Below are 21,099 nucleotides of genomic sequence, written 5' to 3'. Positions count from 1 at the left end.
GGTAGCAGTGGGGTGATGGCCAGGATTTGGGACTAGGCTGGAACTGTCATGTATGTAGTGAACAGCTGAAGCTGTTCTGAAGATGGAGTGTCTACAGTATTATCTGTTATGATGGGGAATTTGACTGACCCTCATACAGACCTGTAGCAATTCCAAAACGAAAATTTAAGTATTTCAAAAGACTGGGAGATTTCCCAGCTAGAGATAAATCACCAGCTAAAAAGAAATCCAGAAGACAAAACAAAAAAGAAGGAAAAAGAAAAATATGCAGTTCATGAACTCTAGCTTTCACAGCCATTGAAATTATTTTAGACTATATCTTGGAATTCTATTCAAAAAAGAGACAGTGCTTGCAAGTTCTTTCTACTCGTGGACATGCCATGAGTTAAGAAAGCTTTGGCAGATGTAGGCACAGTCTCTTTAGTGACATCTTGAACTTCCTTTCCCCAGGAGACCCCTGGAGAGATAGAGTGACACCAAAACTCCTGACTAAGGGGCTCCTTGGTCTCTCCTTAATCTCTTGCAATCGACTCTCATCGTGCTTGGTCATATCTGCCTCCAGACCTATGAACAATGCGCAAGCTATGCAACTTCCTCTAGTTGGCTTCAATGTGGTTCCCTTGGTTATTGCCTATTTTGGGCAAATTTCTACTTAACCAAAACTTTGGAAGATTTCCTGTTTTTGTATTAGAGCATATATGTCTGGGATCTTCTCTTCCAAACAGCAGAAATTTCAACACAGAACACCCGCATTCCTGTAGAAGCCAAGATGGCTTTATCTAGTGACAAGGTCCAGGGATGATAGTATGTTGCCAGGTTATGTAAGGTCCAGTGCACATATCCAATTAAAAAGAGGGTTTTTGTCAACAACTGAGCACTTAATGTTCATTTATCAGTGAAGATAAAAATTAATGAACCAGAGAGCTGCCAATCATCTTTCCATTTGGAAGGCATGTTGCACTGGACAGCCGTTCTTCCGGAATCTGTCTCAGTACAGAAATGCTACTTTAAAATTTCTGAGATGAAATGCAGTTAAGCAGTAAATTTATCTCACCCTGGTGTATCATTGCTCTCACCATGTGTAATGTTCATTTCCTCTCCTGGAACCCTGATGTGCAGCAGCAGGTTACACAGCCCTGGCTTCTGTGAACCCATTGGCTTCACTTAGGATACATGTCTTCATTTTCAACAATATTGTCATGTTTCTTCCTAATCCAGGCCACTGTGTCTGCTTATTAACTAACAGGAGGTATTTCCTCAGGACAGTTCTTGTCTTCATTAGTATGTTTGCTGGTTTATCTCAGACCTGCCAAAATAAAGAATGCATAATAAATTTCAGAATAAAAGCCCTGGACTTTTAAAAACTGCATTGTTACAATGAAGAAGTAATATCCAAGTTTTTGACCTCTTCTGTTTCCTTTTGGAGACACAGTTTGAACATGCCAAGAACTGGAACCAAAACAGTCATTAACTAATTAAGATTTATTAGCTACAGTCCATGAATGAGCTCAGAATAGACAACTCTTGTGTCTGTCTTCCCCTCCAGGTGCCACACTTCTGTTGTGAGCCGAAAAGCTGAATGAGTCAGGGCAAAATTCAGCCCTCAGCAGTCTCAGTAAAGGGGCGAGTCCCAACACCAGTGTGAATAGCACTACAGCCAGCATTCAGTCTTTCAAATGCTAAAGCTGTAATAGTCACATCATGTCATAAAAAACTCTGCTAAAACAAGCTAAAAACCCTCAATGGGAAAGCACAGGAAATGGGACATCAAGGGTTTTAAGGAGAAATTTTTAAAATAAGCCATAGCAGCTCAGTCCTGTAGTCCTTTTCTAGAAGCCACTCATCTCATAGCCAACAGAAATGTCTCCTGAGGAGGGACTGTACACTCCAGTCTGACATCAGCAGTGTTCTTGATATTTATAATCCTGCAAATTATGGATATGCAGCCATTTATCTTTCCTGGGGTAGATTCAAACCTAGTGTGAGCTCACTGGGATTACAGCTGGGTAGACTTGGCCCTTTTTCTCTTACACAGATCTACTCCAGAAAAGCACGTAACTCTTAGGGTTAAAAAGAAAATAATCTGATTAGTTGTGCTGGAACCTTCATGTTTGAATTTAGGCATGTATTAGATTTAAAGGAACCTCAGCAGGGTTGTGATTTGTCAGCTTACTCTCACTGGTGAATAAAAAAATATTTTTTCCTAATTGCATCTGAAACTTTCAGCTTTGTATACAACCATTTTTTTTTCTGCTTTCTACTGATACTAGCATGCAAGGGCAGCTAGATGTCTCACTAGAACAAACTTTTCCTTTCCCAACCAAGATCTCCTTGTTACTAACTGTATTTTCTCCTCAATTCACACTTTCAAGCTTCAGAATGTATTAGAAAAAAGTCACAGAGAGAGAGCTTCTTGAATAGCATCACAAATAAGTGACATTGCTCCTCCTCTGTGTAGCTTGTTCTGAAAAAATATACATAGGGAAAAAACACCTATTACCATTTGCATTTTTTGATTATTTCAGTCCATTTTGTACAGCATTTACCACAAGAAAGTGAAAATCTCTTGGAACAGAGGGCAGTCACTATTTTATGTGAAGTTCCACACACTCATGATTTTTCTTATAATATCTTCACTGAAAAAGGACTGGCATTTTCCATCTTTCTATTGACTATAATCAGTGTTGCATCAGGTTTTACTAGTGGGTGCAATTATGTTACTTCTTTACAAGCCAGCCAGCATGATCTTATTGACCTTTAAGAAATATATATGTGAGCATTAAACAGCCTAACAACCCTGAGAAGTGGTTTCACCCCCAGAGAGTCACGCTCTAGGATGGATAATGAATAAAGAGCTTATCAGAATCTTTGTAATATATTAGAAACATTCTCCAGATTACCCATAAAATTCATTAGAGACTAGTGACCCGTGCTGAAGTCTGATAAGACAGAAGTGCAGGAAAGAGTTGAGAAAAACATGATCCATCAGAGTCATGGAAATCAAGGGTTTGGAGTAGAAGTATATAAGTCTAAGTATATAGATAGGGAACATTGCTATTTGGAAAAGATAATGAAAGGGGAAAAAAAGGAGCAGGAAAAAAAATCTTAGTTCTTAATGCTGCAAATATCCAAGGTGAGAGCTTCAGCACAGAATTGTATAGCTCATTGGCCATATCTTTGCTGATAAGTAAAAGAGGGTCAGGAATACAAGCATTATGTACAGACTTGTGTCTGCCCTGCTCAGGGCTCACTTGCTGTGGAGTGATGGACACACAGCATAACAGTTCTGTGAATCCCCTATGGCCCTAAAAGACAAACATCCTTTTCTAAATGCTTTTTCATTTCAGGTGTCCAAAATATTGTCATGGATACCTAACTGGTGCTTTAGAGCATGAAAGGGAGGGCCCCTGGAGTGAGGAGGTGGCAAAATGTACCAGTGCACAGCCCAGGAGAAAGATCTCTGGGGCAGTTTAAAACCAAAATGAGGGAATGAGAGGACAATTAGTCAGTATGTATGATCAAGGGCCAGTCTTGGCCTTGTGTCCAGTTTATGTGTTCATCAGCCGGTGTGTACATGAGTGGGACTGCCCTGGGATCAATGGGAATATAGCATTTTTGCATGGCATATTAGGTGTAGACCTAAATATTGGGCAGATGGTCAAGGCAGAGGGCAAGACTTCCCCCTAAAAATAAAGAGAGGGAATTCATAAGTCTTGGGCAGGAGCTCTTAAAAGAAATTCAATATCTCTCTGTGATGTCAGTGGAAGATGAAAAAATTATTAGCATTGGTTATAGAAGTGTATGTCTAGAAGCATATGTAAATGCCAAGAAAGAAAGCTTGTAATTGTAAAATGCATGAAAAAGTAGAACCTGCAATGAGATCATTAAAAGCACAAAATGATACTGTTTATATATAACTGTAAAATAAACATAAAAGTGTCTAACTATAGGATTTAAAATTATCAACTGCAAAAGGAAGAGTTATTTTCCTGCTTTGTATTTAAGTTAGGAAGAAAATCTATCTTGGAATCATTAGTGGTGGTTAGAGTTGCTGTATTTTGTAGGGAATTGTCAGCTGTAATAACCAGATGGCATTGCCTTATATGCTTTGAGGCCTCTGAGCTTCAAAAATACATTTGACTTACAAATCAATCTTTGTCACTGTAAGAATCATTTTGGTTATCTATCATTAATGAAAACTGTTCTTATTACAAGCTGTTCTTATTACCTCTAGAATTGGGATTTTGATAACAATGTCAACTTTACGTCCCTTCTCTGGATTTGCTCCAAGAGGTCCATGACCTTCTTATGCTGGGGACATCAGAACTGTATACAGTACCCCAGGTATATCAGCTTGAGGTTTATCAGAGAGAAATTTATCAGCTTGAGAGAGGAACCAGGGATATTTATCACCTGAAAAAAAGCTATTTGGCTAAATTTATATCTCTAAGCTAAATTCAGGCTGTAATGTAAGGAAAGATATTGGCTAATTGATTTTATATTTCTTACATTGCTCAGGTTTTGGTTTACAAAATATGGTTTACTGATGTTGAAAGAAACAAAGTACATAGTTTTTAGTTCATAATTGTCTGGTTCTTGTTTTGGCATAAACACTAGTAAAAAAAGGTATTATATAACACAATATAATATAAATATACTGGCCAAACCATGCATGGCTTTCTTAAATTGGAGTTCCTTATGTGAATCCCTATCCACTAACAGAAATGGGAGGAATCTTTTTACTAGAAGAGAGACAGAACTTATTCCTGATATTCTTAAATTATTATTCGTATGAACAGATGAAATGTGACCTTTAAAATGTTTTAATTATCAGGGCATTAATACTGCAGTTTTTGAATCTGCTTTGTGTCCAGATTTCAGAGTCTGAATCCTGCTAAAATTTCATGGCATGCAGATAGCAAACGGCCAGGACCCAGCCCCTGGGTTCAATCTCTATAGCAGGTTATCCCACACACAGCTGCACTGACACAGCAGTAAGAGTTCCAAATCCTAATCCAAATAAGATTTCTGGATATTTTATGGGCATTAACTAATTTGATCCTCCCATTTCTTTCATTGTTTCCAAATTTAAAGGATATATTTGTGCTCATTTCACTCTTAAAAGCTCTTTTCTGGGAATTGGGAATTGTGTTTTTTGAACTCTTGCAGAGATTTTTAAGTCTTTCAAAAAACTGCCAGAACCCTAACTCTAACTTCCCCCATGGCACAGCTGCATACCGTGTCTTCATGGCAATCCAGCCCGTTTTCAGGCTGAGAGCGTAACGTAACGCTGACAGACATTTTGCTAGAAGTTAACCTCTCTTTCCCCAGTACCCCTGGCATTCATTCCAGATGATAGACAGATGCAAAATGGCTTTAAGCTTGTTTTATTCTCAATCACTGGAGGACAATTCTTGGGATTTGCACGGATGATCTGTCTTGGGTTAAGAACATCTGAGGTCCAAACCCACTGCAATAGCCAAGGACAGGCTTTTGACCTTTGCTGAAGAATACTGAGGACTTTTCTGAACACCTTTTACACCAGGTGCTGTAGACCCTCCATCTGGCTACAAAAGAACTGTTACATCACCCAGAGCAGTTCAGGTGCTGTACAGTAACCTCATCAGGTGAGGTCCATGAAGAATATATTTAACTCCAATGGCATGATCTGTTTAGAGCCCTAAAAGATGCAGCAGTTCTGGAATTAGTACAAATAAACTCTAGGGCATCTCTCTATTGACTGTATGAGGAGCAGAGAGCCTTAACTTTTTCTTTTGCTAAGTATAAAGCAAATTATAAACAATAAAGGGATATTGAGGTACTTGCATAAGTGAGAAACTCATTAGTCTCAAGAGTCACTGAGTCCTGATGCAAATGTACATCACTCTCTGCAATCTGCTGCCCCTGCAGCACGGCCACTTGATCCAGCCCATCACAAACGTATGCTTAACTCTGAGAAACTGTGAAGTTGGCATATTGTTTTTGTGCTTGTTGCAGGAGTTGCAAGACAATGATTTAATAAAACAACTGATTTGTGCTCTCTAAAAGGCCGTTTTTTAGCCTCTGTTCTTTAAAGGGCATGACCACACCTGAGCCTGATGTCATGCATGACCTGTCGTGTGAGAACATACTGGTGAACTCACTTCAAAATTCAGACAATAAATGTCATATTTTTTGAAAAATTTACCTCTATTTTGGTCTAGATATTTTTTAGTAACCTGTTTTTTGGGCAATAACAAGCATGAGATTGGTAGCAGAGATTTTTCTGAGGTCCCAGCCACTTGCAAAGTTTTCTCGCAGTTCTCTCCAATATGCCATGAACTATCTTTTTTTTCTGTCACATATACTCAGCCACATTTACATTTGGGTACAGCACAGGCCAGTATTCTAACAAAAGTAATTTCAAATTAAGTCTCTCAGTATTTTCTGGCTCTATAGTATAAGTTTCAATGCAAAATGTACAGAACACCCACGTAACCCATGGCTTTTAGATCTCAAAGTAAATGTTTTCACATAATCATGGATTGCATCCAAGCAAATGTCTGTAAGATGACATTTTTGGAAGCTTTTGCATCTTTACATTATATTTAGTTTACACAATATACTGTACAACTGGAAAAAGTGGCCATATGAGCCAGACCAACATCTGACCTCTTGTAGAGTGCCTTTGAGAACAGGCTATTTCTCTACCCTCCACTATGCTAACACCTTTTACATCAGACAATTTCCAAATCAGGAATTTCTTTGAAGTTTCTGGTCTTTCTTCCATAGTTTACTTTTCAAAACATCACAAGGCTAGTGGAATTCATGTATTCATATGCTGGGGGCCCCCATGCAACCCAGCCTGGATCTGAGCTACCCTCTCTTCTTTATACCCACCTTCTTTTTCTCTTTTAGTGAAACAGTCCCATCCCAGTCTGATTCACTGGAAATCCTCAGAGTTTGTGGGTGGAGTTGAAATTTGGATCTCCTGGCCCTATCATCATGCAGCCTTTGTCCTTCAGGCACCATCCACTGTTTCTCAACAGAGCTCAGCGCAGCCATTGTGCTGGAGCACCTTTGGTGTTAAGGGAGAGGCTTGTCCCTGTAAAGGCCCACAGAGTTACATAAAATTGATCCAAAAACATTTAGGGGAAAGGAACCAACACATTTCTACTGGAAATGTATCAAAGGACAAAACTCAGTGCCTTCTATCATCTGGCTTTCTTATACTATACATTCTGTTTCCAGGGCTTCTGTGAAAATAGTCACTGAGCTGTGCTCTCTCTGGGAATGGCTGCAAGGAGGGCATAACAGGGGAAAATAATTTCCTTTGGAGAGCTTTCGAGTATCCCATGGAGCCTGATCCAAACCCCACTGCAGGCATTGGCAGGCCTGCCAGAGAGACTTTAATACTCTTTGCATCAGGCTTCAGCCTATTCACACATCAGCAAATTTTTTTTTCATGTTGCTAGTTTTACAGAAACTGCTGTGGTACCATCTGGGAATGAGGAGAATAAATGTTTTCATTTCCTGAGCATAGGTAAAGGGATTTTTTTTCTTTTTTTGCTTGTTTAAGATGCTGTGAAATCCAAAGATGCAAGAAGAACCACTTTTCTCTCTGCACAGATAACTGAAGCCACAGCTTAAGTTTTAAACTTTTATCTTTTGTTTTTCATTTTTCCCATATTTCTCAAATATATCATTTGGTGAGAAGAATCAAAGAGATAGGGCAGAGATCTCTGTCATTTTTAGTTGTTTGGGGTTTTTTCAGTGCATTACTCCCTGGCTTGCAGAAAACAAAATGTCTGTCTGATGGGAACTGTGACTTCTTTAGATTAAAGGAAGGAGAAACATAAAAGATGGATGAGATAGCAAATAGCAGATATGAGAAGGTGAGCGACAAGCAAAGAAGTTAGCTTTCTAAGGAATGAGCTGACTATAGTGCTTCTCAGAAGAAGATTATGAGGGTGGCATGCAAAATATTTTTTCTTGGTTTCTGTATCAGATATTCATGCATGTAACATTTGTTTATGCCTGCAAACTGATTATTCTTAAAACAAAAATTACTTTCCAGTGTCAGTCCTTATTTTTTCCTCTGTCTTTTCAGTGCCAGTCTTAGCTACTCCCTACAGAATGTTTTGTGGGACAAGGTCCCAGGTACCAAGGTGTCAATTGTCCCTGGAATGGCTCACATCAGGAAGATTTGTGCTTTGAAGCAGGTTTTTTGATGTCTCATAAATATAAGGCATCAGCCTCCTCCTCAGAAACAGCATAATACAATTTATTTTCTCAACCCAATGAGCTATTTCCATGAAAGATGATTGTGTGTGTGTGTGCGTGTGTGTGTGTGTGTGAGGCTTCTGCTTGTTCTGTGTTTGTAACAGTTGAGCAAGGGGTTCAGAAGCTAAGGGCATGGGCAGAGACAAACTCACATGCATCCACAGAGGTGTTTTAAGGTTAGGCTGGACAGGTCTTTGAGCAACCTAGGCTGGTGGAAGGTGTCCCTGTCCATGGCAGGAGGTTGGAACTTGATAATCTTTAAGGTCCCTTCCAACCCAAATGTTCTATGATACTATGATTTACAGAAAAGTAATATGTGATGTTGTAAAACTTCATATTAGAAAAACTGGCAAAAAATGGATTTTGTTGCCCATAGCTAGAGATCTGGTACAGCTTACATTGAATAACTTCACTCTAGCAAGAAGAGTAGAATCTGACAAGAATTATGCTGTGTTTCTTCTTCAGTAAACATCTAAATTTAAAAATTGTAAAAAAAATATAGGTATGCAAACCAGAAAATATTTCAAACACCACTAAGCAATGTCTTTCTCAGGACAGGGCTTTTAAGAAGAGGGAGTATTTATAAAGTGTCCTATATACTGATAAGGCTGTATGATTTCTTGTACAATAACTGCTCTATGCTATATCACTATTACCAGAGTGGGGGATGTGGGGCTTCTCATCAAATCATTTTATGTAAGTGTACATCTAACAGGAAAATAAGATAGTTAACAACCTTTAAAAGAGTCTTAAGTATGGTAAAGTAATGTGTGTCTTTAAAAACTTCAGGAGTGAGTTCTTTATGGGAGACTCAGAATTTAAAAAAATGTTTGGATTAAAGTCAAAATATTATGAGCAGTGCTCTGCACTAATGACACATATCAGCAGTATTTGTAACCAGAAGAACAATGTGATAAATTTTAATCGCTAGGGACCAGGCTTTGTGGGAAGTGCTTAATACACAGGCATCCTTTATAGGTTTCCAGTTATGACCTATGTCTGAAAGACATTTTAATGATAACTACGGAAAGTAGATGGATTGTCTTCCCAGAGTGTTGAAGGTCCTGTTTGTTGTCATCCGCAGCTTCTATAAAGACCAGAGATTTTCAAAGGTACTCTTCTGTCCTGCTATCAGCACGCAATACCACAAGGATGGGACTATCTAAGATAAAACATGCCAGAGACATGTAGTCCTCAGGATTTCCTGTGGGAGTCTGACCAAAAGAAGGCAATATTAATAAATATAAATTCTGGAACATTATTATCACCAGAGCCGTGTCATGCGATTTACCCTTGAATTCTTATAACCCCTCTAGTTTTCTCAGGCAGTTCAAGTATTTAACTGCAACTGGTCAGAGTGTTAGACCTCCCCACTGGGACAATTGTTTTCAATTACATTAAAGGCTCAAAGCCTTTGATAGACATGCCAAAGCAAGGAGTTTAGCTTGCTGAACATTTTAACTCTTTGAACTAATGTGGGATCTGGGAGTCCCCATACTCTTGGACCTTGAAAATGCTTAAAAAATAGATGCAATCTGGAAGAAGATTAGTGCCAAAAATCTGTAATAGTCCTCCCTTTGAGGATGCTGTTGCCTCTTTTTATTTTCATTTTCTTGGAAATGGTAGTTAGAGGGAGTATAACAAACAAATAGTTTTTCTTGAGGAGGATGAATTATACCAGTGAAGTCCCAGTCAACCAAAACCTTCTTTAAATATCTAAAGTGATTTCACCTATTTTTTGAAATCCTAAGAACTATTTTTTGTTTTCTGTGCTCCTCACCAGGGCATTTCTTAGCAGAGAAGTAAGTATACCAGTGCTTGGTGGTTAGACTCCTGCTCCTAGAAGGAAAAAAAACCAAACTAAGGCTAAGGCAAAAAAGGCTTAAAATACACTGATCTTGTGGGATATACATATATATATATTTTTATTTTTTTTTTTTTTTGCCAAATCCTGGTACACTATTCAGCATAGGGTATAATACCATTTTACTTACAGGAACCTCTGGAACACCTTTTTTCAAGTTTTACTTTTCAGAAATTCCTCTCAGTCATTCAGATTGCACAACCCTTTGGGCATCTCTGCTTCTATAGATTAACACTCATCTTTTTCTGAAGAGACAGTTATATCAGAAACTCAGGCAAACATTAGCTCTGTTACAATCCTGCCTTATATGTTGAGTTCTTATTAACATCTGGGCAGAGGCAGTACTGTGACCTCAAATGCTTCAGGATGGTTTCCACTGACTCCCACTATCTCCACTTCCCTTATAATGCAGAACAAATCAGGAAAGGCAAGAAACTAAAGGTAGTCCACATCAAGTCATGCTGCTTCAGTGGAACAGTAGCTCCTCAAAAGAAAACATGGCTTAAAAGACAGCTGTGAGTGGGTGGATCACACTCTAATGTTGTATCTCAGCTTTGATGAGAATATCTTTCTTCATAACTTACTAGAAAAGAGCTGATTAAATCTCTGCACAAATATATTTGCAACAGACTTTGTCCTACTCATTACAAATGGGAAGCTAGATCCTTCCTTTCAGACAGTGTGATGTTTTTGCTGTTCAAATCAGAATATGATATTCTTTCTGATGAAAAGAGCAGTGGAAAGCAACTAAAAGCCTCGCTCTAAAATAAATACAATACACATCAATGCTTTCAGAAATGAGCTTTCATGGTTTTTGCTTTGACAAAGATCCTATGAACTCTACAAAACATAAACAATACCTCATCATGAAACACTGTTATTTCTAAGTTGACATCACATCTGACTCAAAGTGTGATTTTTTGATTGGGATTAAATTCAGTTTATTTAAAAGTTTTAGAATAACTCCTTTGTTATCTAGAATACAAGATAAACATAACAGACATAACATTTATCTTACAAATAAAAAGGCTGATAAATTAGATAGTTAAGAAATTTCTTTCTCTTTCTTTCTTTCTCTTTCTTTCTTTCTTTCTTTCTTTCTTTCTTTCTTTCTTTCTCTCTTTCTTTCTTTCTCTCTTTCTCTCTTTCTTTCTCTCCTTCTTTCTCTCTCTCTTTCTCTCTTTCTTTCTTTCTTTCTTTCTTTCTTTCTTTCTTTCTTTCTTTCTTTCTTTCTTTCTTTCTTTCTTTCTTTCTTTCTTTCTTTCTTTCTTTCTTTCTTTTTCTTTCTCCATATGGGAGCATTTTATGCATGGAATTTTCACTATTAGGCATGTCAAGTCCTGCTTATATTCATACATGGATTTACCCTGCAAATTAGAAGTGTGGGCAAAAAGAACTCCTCATAACCTACACATTAAGCAAATGTGTGAGTCTTTATACAACGAGGAGCAAAAGCTACCACCTATGGGGCTAGCTTTGTGTATCTGGATTTGTTTAAGGCTTCTTAATCTGTGCTATGGAATCCTAGCACTGACAAAAACCAAAAATAAATGTACAATATGAAATAATAAGACTCAGAAAATTGGGATAACATGAACACTGCACCCAAAAATTAATCACTTTCACATGTGGTATGACATGATGGTAAAGATTTCCAAATTACATAAGTAGCATACCCCAGGAATCCTCATCTAATTAGTTAAATGCTATGTTAATCAATTATCAGTGTGTGTTTGCTGTAGTCTCTGAGTTACTAATAAAATCCTTAGAATAAAGCAAGAATGATGTGAGGTCAATGCTTTATAGCCATACATGAAATGTTTACTGCACTGTTAGCTTGGACAGTTAAAAGTTGTTCAATCCCAGGTTGCCTCAAAGAAGCATTCAAATGGTTCCACCCAGGAAAGAGTCTAACAGGACCTAAATTGCCTAGGGAAACCTCAAAAGAGATGTATATTCTAAGTATATTCTAATGACTGTCTATTTTTTCCTTGGTAAATCTGTAGCTAAGAGAAAGAAGGGAAGAAATTTTAAAGCACATAAGCAGCATATTGATACTAAGAAATTGAATTAGTGATAATCTCAAGCAGCCAAATCTATGGTTTAGTTCCCCTGGTTTTGAGAGCATTACCAGCCTGTGAGTAAACACTGGCTAATTTAGCACCCAGTTCTCATGCTCGTGATTCAGATTGAAGTTAATTTTTTCTGTGCCAAGATATACTGGTTTTTTCTTTCTATAAATACTAAAAATTGAGAAGAAAGAGGCTATACTTTCAGGGTATTTTAAAAAGATTGTAATTCAGATAAGACAACTCATAACAACACATAGGTCTACCTTTCTCCTCTTTGTTCACACTGAAGTATGGAGCTAGACAATGAGGGGTTAAATTACTATTTGATGGTGGTGCAGATGCAGCTGGACCATGTTACACTAAAAGGACCAACTAATGGGCATAAAGGAGGATTAGAAAAAGGAAATAGATGAAACAGTATTGAGTGCTGGCAGGGAGAGTCTGGATTTTTGTTTAGGGGCAGGGATGCTTGTTTAGGCTTTTTTATGAACCTCAGATAATAAAGGGAGTTTGCATTTGTTTATTGGCTGCTCTCTGTGCTTATTTTTTTTTTTCAAATATTTTTAAATTCCAGAAGATTATAAGAAATAGAATTGTGAAGGTTTATTAACAAATAGATACTGAAGTGTTTAAATATGAAGATGCATCTTTGTATGTAGGGTTTCCTGAGTCAAAGGGGTTAGTTTGATGGAATATTATACTAGCCTAGAGTTGACATATCCTTCACCAGAAAAATGGTGGAGAAAGAAAATGGAAGATATCCAGAGTAGAATTATGCTTGTAGGAGGTTCAAGCTCTTGATCTCTTTTCTGTGTCCTTTCTTGCACCTGACAGGTTTTAACAGCATTCTACCTTCTCAGATATCTCATATATTCAAGGCCAATCTGCCCTGGAACTTTCATGGGGAAAACTTAGCAAGCAGTTGGGTCAAAGAATCCCTGCATCATGCTCTCCTTTTCCATGGGAAAGAAGAAGCCTGATGGGAACATGTATCTTCATTAGTTTACACAGTCACATAATCACAGAATTGTCTGCATTGGAAGGGACACAGAAGTATCATTGGGTCCAACTCTTAAGTGAATTCAGTTTTTATTTGGATGGAGGGAGAAATGGGAAGAAAGCTAACATGTGGATACATAAAAATTATTTCAGGTATCTGCTCATCCAAAGTCATATAATCATTCTTATAAGTGTAAACGGGTTTGAAGAAACCCAGAGCTGTTGGCATATCAGTACAACAGTGGATGGAGATGCCCTTAACCTATTTTGATCCTGGCTAGCTCAGGCCCTACTAGCTGCTCACAAGGGGACTAGTTCCAGCTTCTGTGTACATGCTTCTACTCAGCTGGGCTTTGCAGTCATTTCTTTGTGGATCTAACTAGACTTGCTGGCTGGAGGAAGTCAGACTTGCTGTCCACCTAAAAGTGGTGCCTGATTATGGTGTTCTTGCCCATCCTGCTATTCCTGAGATTTAAAGTAATGCTGTGTTGCTGGCTTTTTTTTTTTTTTTTTCAAAGATAGTTCTGTATCAGATTTACCAGCATGAAAACATTTGCAGGTGTTTCAACATCCTCAAAAAAACAAAGAAACCACACCAAACCCTCAAACTCCAGGTGGAATTTCTTCTCTTGCCCTATGGCTTTCATCACAAAGAGGAATAATCTCTACATTCTTGTTGAGGTTAATATCACTTTTAGACCAGTATTCATAATGCCTTATCTCCTAGAGAGTTTCTGACTGTGCATGTGCAGACAGATAATAAGTGTGCAAATCCAGTCCTTGGGAATGGGTCCTACAAGGTGTTGAACTTCATCCACCACCACCATCCCCTCCAGGGTGGCTGGGAGTGCTCTCCAACATAATGGCTTCCAAGTAATCGCCAAAATGAGAGAAAAGGAGTAACTTATGTGTCAGGCCCCTGCATATAGCCTGGGACAGAAAACAGATCAGACTCTGGTTTGCAGGAATGGTGTGTGGCATTGATTTACTGACTCAGATATGGCCACACAGCTGGGGACACAGTGCAGAGTGTCCTCATGCCCTTTATTTGTATAGCTCTGGCATCCCATACTCTGCATGGGCATGTAATTTGGGGCAAGAAAATTCAGTGTAAGTGAGACTGACTTGCCTTAGCCTCTCCCTTGCAGCAGAAACAGCATCTGCCATTGCTCTATGCTTTAAAATTCTGGATTGATGGATGCTATCTTTGGCAAGGTCACTGAGATTGAAGGGACTGAGACAGACCAAGCATCTGCAGGCAACTACCTGCTTGTGGCAGACTAACATGAACAGTTACAGCTGACTGAAGTCCTGGGCTTATGCACATTGGCTTATTTCACAGTTTGTGAGAGGTGAGAGTAATGAGCCTTTGCTTTAAATCCATCTGGAGTTTATATCCAAATTCCCTCTTGCTCTGATAACTCAGTATTTATTACAGTCCTAACAGACCTCCTGTTCTGGGGCTTCTTCCTGGAAGATCATGAGTCTACAAAATGTTGCTGTCAGGGGGATGTTCACCTCCTCTACCTCTGTTACTCTCAGCTATTTTCTAGCTCACTCTTTGGGACTGCACTTACCGTTTTCCCACAGGACAGCATTTAATTGCTCCTTGATTGACCTTATGCCTTGTCCCAACAACTTTGCCCCTGAGGTCATTTTACCAATTCATTATTCTTGGTGGAGGAGAAAAAAAAGTCCTTCTTAATGTCTAAGCTTCTCTCCCTATTATTGCAGAGTTAATTACAAGAGCATGATTTAGAAGTATTTATGACCATCTTTTAAATATCAGGTAGCAAAGTGTTCCCTAACAATAATAGCTTGAGAATCCCTCCACTGCTTTTTGCTTAGAAACGCTATCTTTCATATCCAGAAATAGGTTAAAAGTGATTTTTGGATAGAGATTTGAATATTGTGCTGGATCATTCAGACTTTCCATTATCCCTATTGCTTCATTTGCTGTAAAAGCAACAGGTTAGAAGAGCCAATTCAAATCTGTGATCTTTGCATAAAAAACAATTGTGCTTTGTGGGACAACACATTTTAAAAGGTTCATAAAACCTGCTAATCAATCACACAGATGACTCATGCTTATAAGTACTCTCCTAAAATCAGGTGATGCTGATAAACATACTCTAAGAATGTTTATTAACAAGCCATTAAGGAAAAAAAATAATCCTGGCTAGAGAAATAATTTAATCATTTCCACATGAGTTATTCTCCATAAAACCAGAGTCACCTATCTTCCCTTTTCCTACACTCCAATCCTGTCCCGAAGCTTGGGGGTTTGGGGGGGAATTACACTGGCTTGCTTGTTCCAGTAGTCCATTAGCCCTTCATAAGACATTTATAAAAAAACCACAGAACTTTAAGTATGGTCAGAGAAAACCACCTGCAATATTTATATATTTTATGTGCAGTTTGTTTTATCCAGTGCTATTGTTCATTTGTCTAGTGGTTGGCACTCCTCTTTCATTTGAGGGAGATTCTTCTAACTTGGCTCATTTGTGCAGATTTCCTTTTACAAATAGTCACTTGTCGGAAGTTTCAAGGCAGTATTTGTAAAAGATCTTCCAAATAATGATGAATGGTTAAAATGAGCATTAAAAAATAAATAAGTTCAGTAACTATTTATCAAGATTACAAACTAGAAGTGCATTTCCTCCAGCTAATATGTGGAACACTTCACCCCGGCATAGATAAATCATGAATCAGCCAAGGGGTTAGTTAGGGCTTCCAGTTTCTGTTAGGTCAGCTTACTAAGGGTTGGCTTTCTGAAGAAGTAAGGGGTTATTTCTGTTTCAAGTTATAATAATTAACTCTGGGGTTGCATAAAGCAGCAGAAAAAAAAGTGTATTTTAACTTGTGTCCCAGTAAAACAGAATCTGAAACTATTCTTACAGAGTATTTTCTCTCCATTGGTGAGAAAAATAGAAGACCCACAAAAAGAAAGGAAGAAGGATTTCTCTCAAGTGCAGGGCTATGATTTGATTTCCTGTGAGCAAGTGAAGGGGGTGGAGATCTGCGCTTAAATAAACCACAAAGCCGGGTCTTGTGTTGGACGTACTGACAAGGTTGTGGGTGCTGGTTTTAAAATGTCTCATCCCCAGTATCCAGTGTCTCCCAGAAGGATGTGCAGTAGGAGGAAGTGAGGTTAAGAATTCAGGGAGATTAGATAGATAGTCGAAAGACTTGGGTAGACTGTCTGAAATTCATTATGAGAGCGTATCCCGGGGGTCACCACAAACATCCTATAAACATCAGTGAACTTTTCTGCAGTCCAGAGCTCCAGGAGCAAGGGTAGTGAGTCATGAGATGTCTCCTCCTCTGAACACATGTACCCAGGGGGACAAAGAAGGAGATAATGATGGGTGCTCTCTGAAGGAATTAGAATAATAGGTTTCTGATCTATTTTTAAATGCCTCCAAACTGACCAGCAAATATGATCTGACTTTCCAAATGTTGAGAGCACTCTTTAAATCATGCCTCTGGTAAGTCAGGCTGATGAATACCTCTCAAGATGAATAATCCACACTGAAATTTCTACACGTCTTGGTAATCTAGCAGAAATGCACTTCTATGTACACTGATACCCTTTTAATCATTAGGAGTGAGGGGAAACACACGAATTCAAAGAAATAAAAAAAAAATAATACTGGAGTAAAAGAAGGGTCATAGTAAAAAGTCAAAGTGAAATTATTTTGCACTTCAGTACATGCTTTAATTACCATGTCCTATCCTATTCAGAAGGATTTGCAGAGTGTCTCAGTGAAAAAGGAATTAGGTGCCTCAAGATCCTACAGTGAGGCTATCCAGTGGTGTAAGCTGACATCCTCTCAAGTAACAGAGTTTATGTGCAAATCCTGGATTGAGCATACACGACATCTTTGATTCTGAACACCTGTTTCAGCTTCCCTTCAAAGAGTTTTGGGTGGTTCAACTTTCTCTTGCCATTTTTTTGTAACATTTTTCATTTGCATAAGCATGTTACAAGTTTAAAAAAAACAGTTATGCCTCAGTGCTGTAGCAGCAAAAGAAATATAAATGGAAGAAATATATTCTAAAAATGTTCTGTAGTCCATGTTGAATATGAGCTTCAAGCCACTGAGCATTAGCCTTAAAGAACTTTGCATAAAATCAATTCTGCTGAGTGCAGTGGGACAACTTAATATCTGTATATGGTGTAAAATGTTTAGCAGGTGAGTAAGCGATTGTAGGGCTTGGGCCTAATATCAGAAACTCTTCTGCACCAATAAACCTGAAAAACTCTAGTAGAAAATAAGTTCATATTGCATTTGCTCAGGTCTGAATTGCATGCCACTTAGATTATTCCTCTTGCAACACTGCCAATTTGTTGTAATCTCGTACAGACTTTTCATCTGAAAGTTCATTTTTGCAAGTACAAGATGTGGGAGCTAAGATGATATATTGAGGCATATAAGTAATCAGGAAAAAATGCAGTTCAGCCCATGTATTCTTTGGAAATATGTATAAATATTTACAAATTACAGAGTTAAATCCAACTCATTTTGTAAATGAAGGGATATTCTGCTTTTTTATGGGAAACATCAAAATCCAGGAAACATGGGAGCATAAGACATAAAGTCTTTTCCAAGGGACATTCATAAACTCTCATAAAATCAAACATCATGCAGACTGCAGCCTTTCTCCTATTTTCATTGTGTGCACGCCTACGCATCCGTGCATTTGTGGAAGCAACTTTCATACAAGGATTTTTTTTCTTTTTCGTCTACCAATTACTTTGTAAACAGCTTAAAGAGATTGGTGAGGGATTGCTCTGTAAAAATGATAGCACATCTGCAGCACAGGCAGTTAAAGTCAACAATTAATTAATTGTTAAGGGCTCTGTTCATCCAAACGTTTGGCTCTGTATTTACTGGATGATTCATGGCTTGTGATCCCTAGTTTCCAGAGAACTCAGTCTGGTCCTCCTTTTCAACCCTTCCCCTGCTCCCCGTTTCACCCTTCCCTGCCCACACCCAAGGCAGAGAGCCACAAAGAGGATTCCTTACAGAACTAGCAGGGCTTTATGGCAAACCACTCGCCCAGAACTCCACCCACCAAGTGTGGTCAGCAGCCACAAGCACTGCTCTGCTGAAGCCTACCAAAGAGAGAGAGCTCTCCTTTCCTGGTGTCAGTAATTCCCTGGTAGTCACGTATTTACAAAACAAGGCACACACACAGAAGCACGTGGAGTCATCTTTTGTGTAGCTGGCTTTTGGTAGGTTAGACTTTAATCGTTCAGTGTAAAGCAGTGTCTGCCGGTTGTAGCAAACAGATTTTGTACCAACCTGTACGAAGCTGTGCTGTGGTCAAGAGAGGTTCTGGCAGTCTGGGAGGCACTTTTTGTCCCAGCTTGGTTCTTTGCCTCCAGATAAGGGATGTCATAGTGATTTGCTTGAGTTACCTCCCAGGGAAAGATCTGCTATCTTCCAGTGCATAAAGGACAAAGAGAGACCATTATGTTTACAGTGAACTGAATCTAAATCATCCAAAATCTGTAGTTCTTAGGTAAATTATTAAGGGAAGATGTTCCTCAAATAAGGAGTGCCAAAAAATTGCAACAAGAATAGATAGAGTTAAAAAGATATTTGCTCATTAGTATTTTTATTATTACTAACTTGCAAAGCTCCCCTGGAGTATAACAGCAGAGAATTAAACATGTCTAGCAAAATAACAAGCGCCTATCACTAAATAATTAAAGTTGTCACTGAAGAAACAAAATGTAAAACCATAAACAAGCCTTGAACAAACAAGAAATAATCAATGCATGATGATAAAGGGAACCAAAACATCTGGCATCTTTGCCAGAAAGCATCTACAGATGTGTTCTGATGTATGATAAGAAGAAATAACATTTTAGAGTCACAGGCCCTCAGTGAGGCTCCTGCCTTCCAGTGTGGTTAAGTCACAGGGAGGTGCAGCCAGCTTTGCTCCCGCTGTGGGTCTCAACAGACCTCCTGGTGAATTGTTCAGATTTTTGAAGGCTATTTCTGGTGTGTGGGACAGAATCTGATTCAGGTCCACAAATGAAGTGACAAAAGGAAAGCTGTGCTATTTTCTTCTCCCTTGAGGAGCTCCCTTTATTCTCATTTCCAGGCTGCAGCCATATCACAGAGCCCCAACTTTGCCTGAGTAATCCAGTTTAGACATCACTGATGGGCAGAGACTCATTGTTTTGTATCTTTTCATCTTGAATTTCTGAAAGGGACAGAGAGTTAAGTGAAAAGACAGATTAGTGCTATTTTGTAGATGTAGAAGTTATTCTCACCCTTTCTTCAGATATAGTCTTTTCGGCTCATCTTCCAGTTTACAGCTAGTTTACAGATTATCCACAGGTAATGGCCAGCTGCCATTAATCCAGGCATTTTAGTGAAAGATGCTGTAACTTAGCAATAGTCACTTCATAAGGCATTACCTAAATTCAAAATCTAATTGCTTCAGAATCAGATGGCAGGTTGGTAAGTAAGGATTCAATGCAATTACATTAAAAAAAATCAGGAAAAAAAAGGGTACGACATCTTGTTTGATTCATGAGACACTGATAGAGCTGACTATGGTTGTTCTATCTTTTCCACTGTATCTGCACAGTTTTCCTTATGGCAGGACACACAAGAAGTCACTTTAAAATAAAAAAATACCTGGCTGACTGCTGAAAAGATCATTTGTCAAGAGAAGAATGCTGTGGAGGGAAACTCTGACCTCTAAACCTGCAACAACAACAAAAGCCAGTGTTTTAAAAGTTATTTTGAAGCCTAAATAAACCTTGACAGACTCCCCTTAAACTTCTTTTACAGTGATTAATTTCCAGCTAGGGAAATATTGACTCTGAGAGAAAATGAAAATATTTCCATCTTCTTTCTAACACTGCATTATAAGATCATTTGACCTACTAGATAGAGTGGAAAATCACTATCTGTCTTGATGTTATTAGATGGATCAGGTTTCACATCTCTCCCCCTCTGTTTTCCTTTGCTTCCCCTGTATCAGCGTGTTGTCTTCCCGTCTCTGCCCTTCAGTCTGGCTTGAGGAGGCAGAGCCCTTGGTGCTTACGGGCAGGGTGGCTGCCTTTTTTGTGGGATGATTGTGAAGATACAAGGGGCAGTCAAAGGCTCAAGGAATTCCATGAGGTAAAAATCCACCTTGCCCAAAATATTGAATGTACATGGTTACTTACTTTTGTTCTGATTATGTTTCCTCTCCCTGTGCGGTGGAGTTGTCCTTTTCAAGAGTCAGAGCCATTTTTCACATCACCCACACACCCTCCCCATTTCCACACAGAACTCCTCTTACGGGTTTGGCTAGATGCTGTAACTGCCATAGGAATCTTCCAGAGGACTTTTGAGCATAATGCCTATGCATATATGTATAGTGCAGCTTCAGATTTATTAGAAGGGTAAATAAATGTTAGTCACCAACCCCAAAAATTCCTTTTTAACTGCCACTGATACCTTGAGATGTGACATGTACCCAATTAATTGCATGGCAATACTGCCTCCATCATACTCAGCTGGACCCTTAAGTGCTTTTGCTGACCTCTAAAAAGTGAGTGAAGGAGGAGCGGGGTGCACCAGCTGGAGAGAGAGACAGGAGCTGTGGCAGAAAAGCTCCATTGTTTGTTGTTTGCCACACTGAAAGTTTTCTTCATGAGGGAACTTACAATATATTTCTAAAGTGACTAAAGATATTGCTCCAAAAACTTTGGCAGCCTTTGTGCATATCCTATTACTTGCTTGGCTTCAGAGACAGCAGGACATAGAGCATCTTCTAGAAAAAAAATATATGTTTGATCCTAGCTGTTTCTAACAGAATTAGCCAATTCAAACAAGATGAATAATAATAATAAAAAAAATTCTAGCTCAGATCTCTGTGTCAAAAGAGACA

The 21,099-nt window shown here is 38.6% G+C and overlaps 1 long non-coding RNA gene across 6 annotated transcripts in view; it reads left to right on the top strand.

Moving 5' to 3' along the window:
* LOC146767903 (uncharacterized) overlaps positions 1–21,099 on the top strand; it is a 49,846-nt gene extending 28,747 nt beyond the window's left edge. For all 6 annotated transcript variants that reach the window (XR_014953761.1, XR_014953756.1, XR_014953760.1 and 3 more), the window contains one exon: positions 1–21,099. This exon is cut by the window's left edge. This is a non-coding gene — a long non-coding RNA (uncharacterized LOC146767903).

The sequence above is a fragment of the Lonchura striata genome, chromosome 3 (assembly GCF_050655825.1).
Source record: "Lonchura striata isolate lonStrDom1 chromosome 3, ASM5065582v1, whole genome shotgun sequence".
Lineage (NCBI taxonomy): Eukaryota > Metazoa > Chordata > Aves > Passeriformes > Estrildidae > Lonchura > Lonchura striata.
This window is presented reverse-complemented; position numbering and strand designations above follow the sequence as displayed.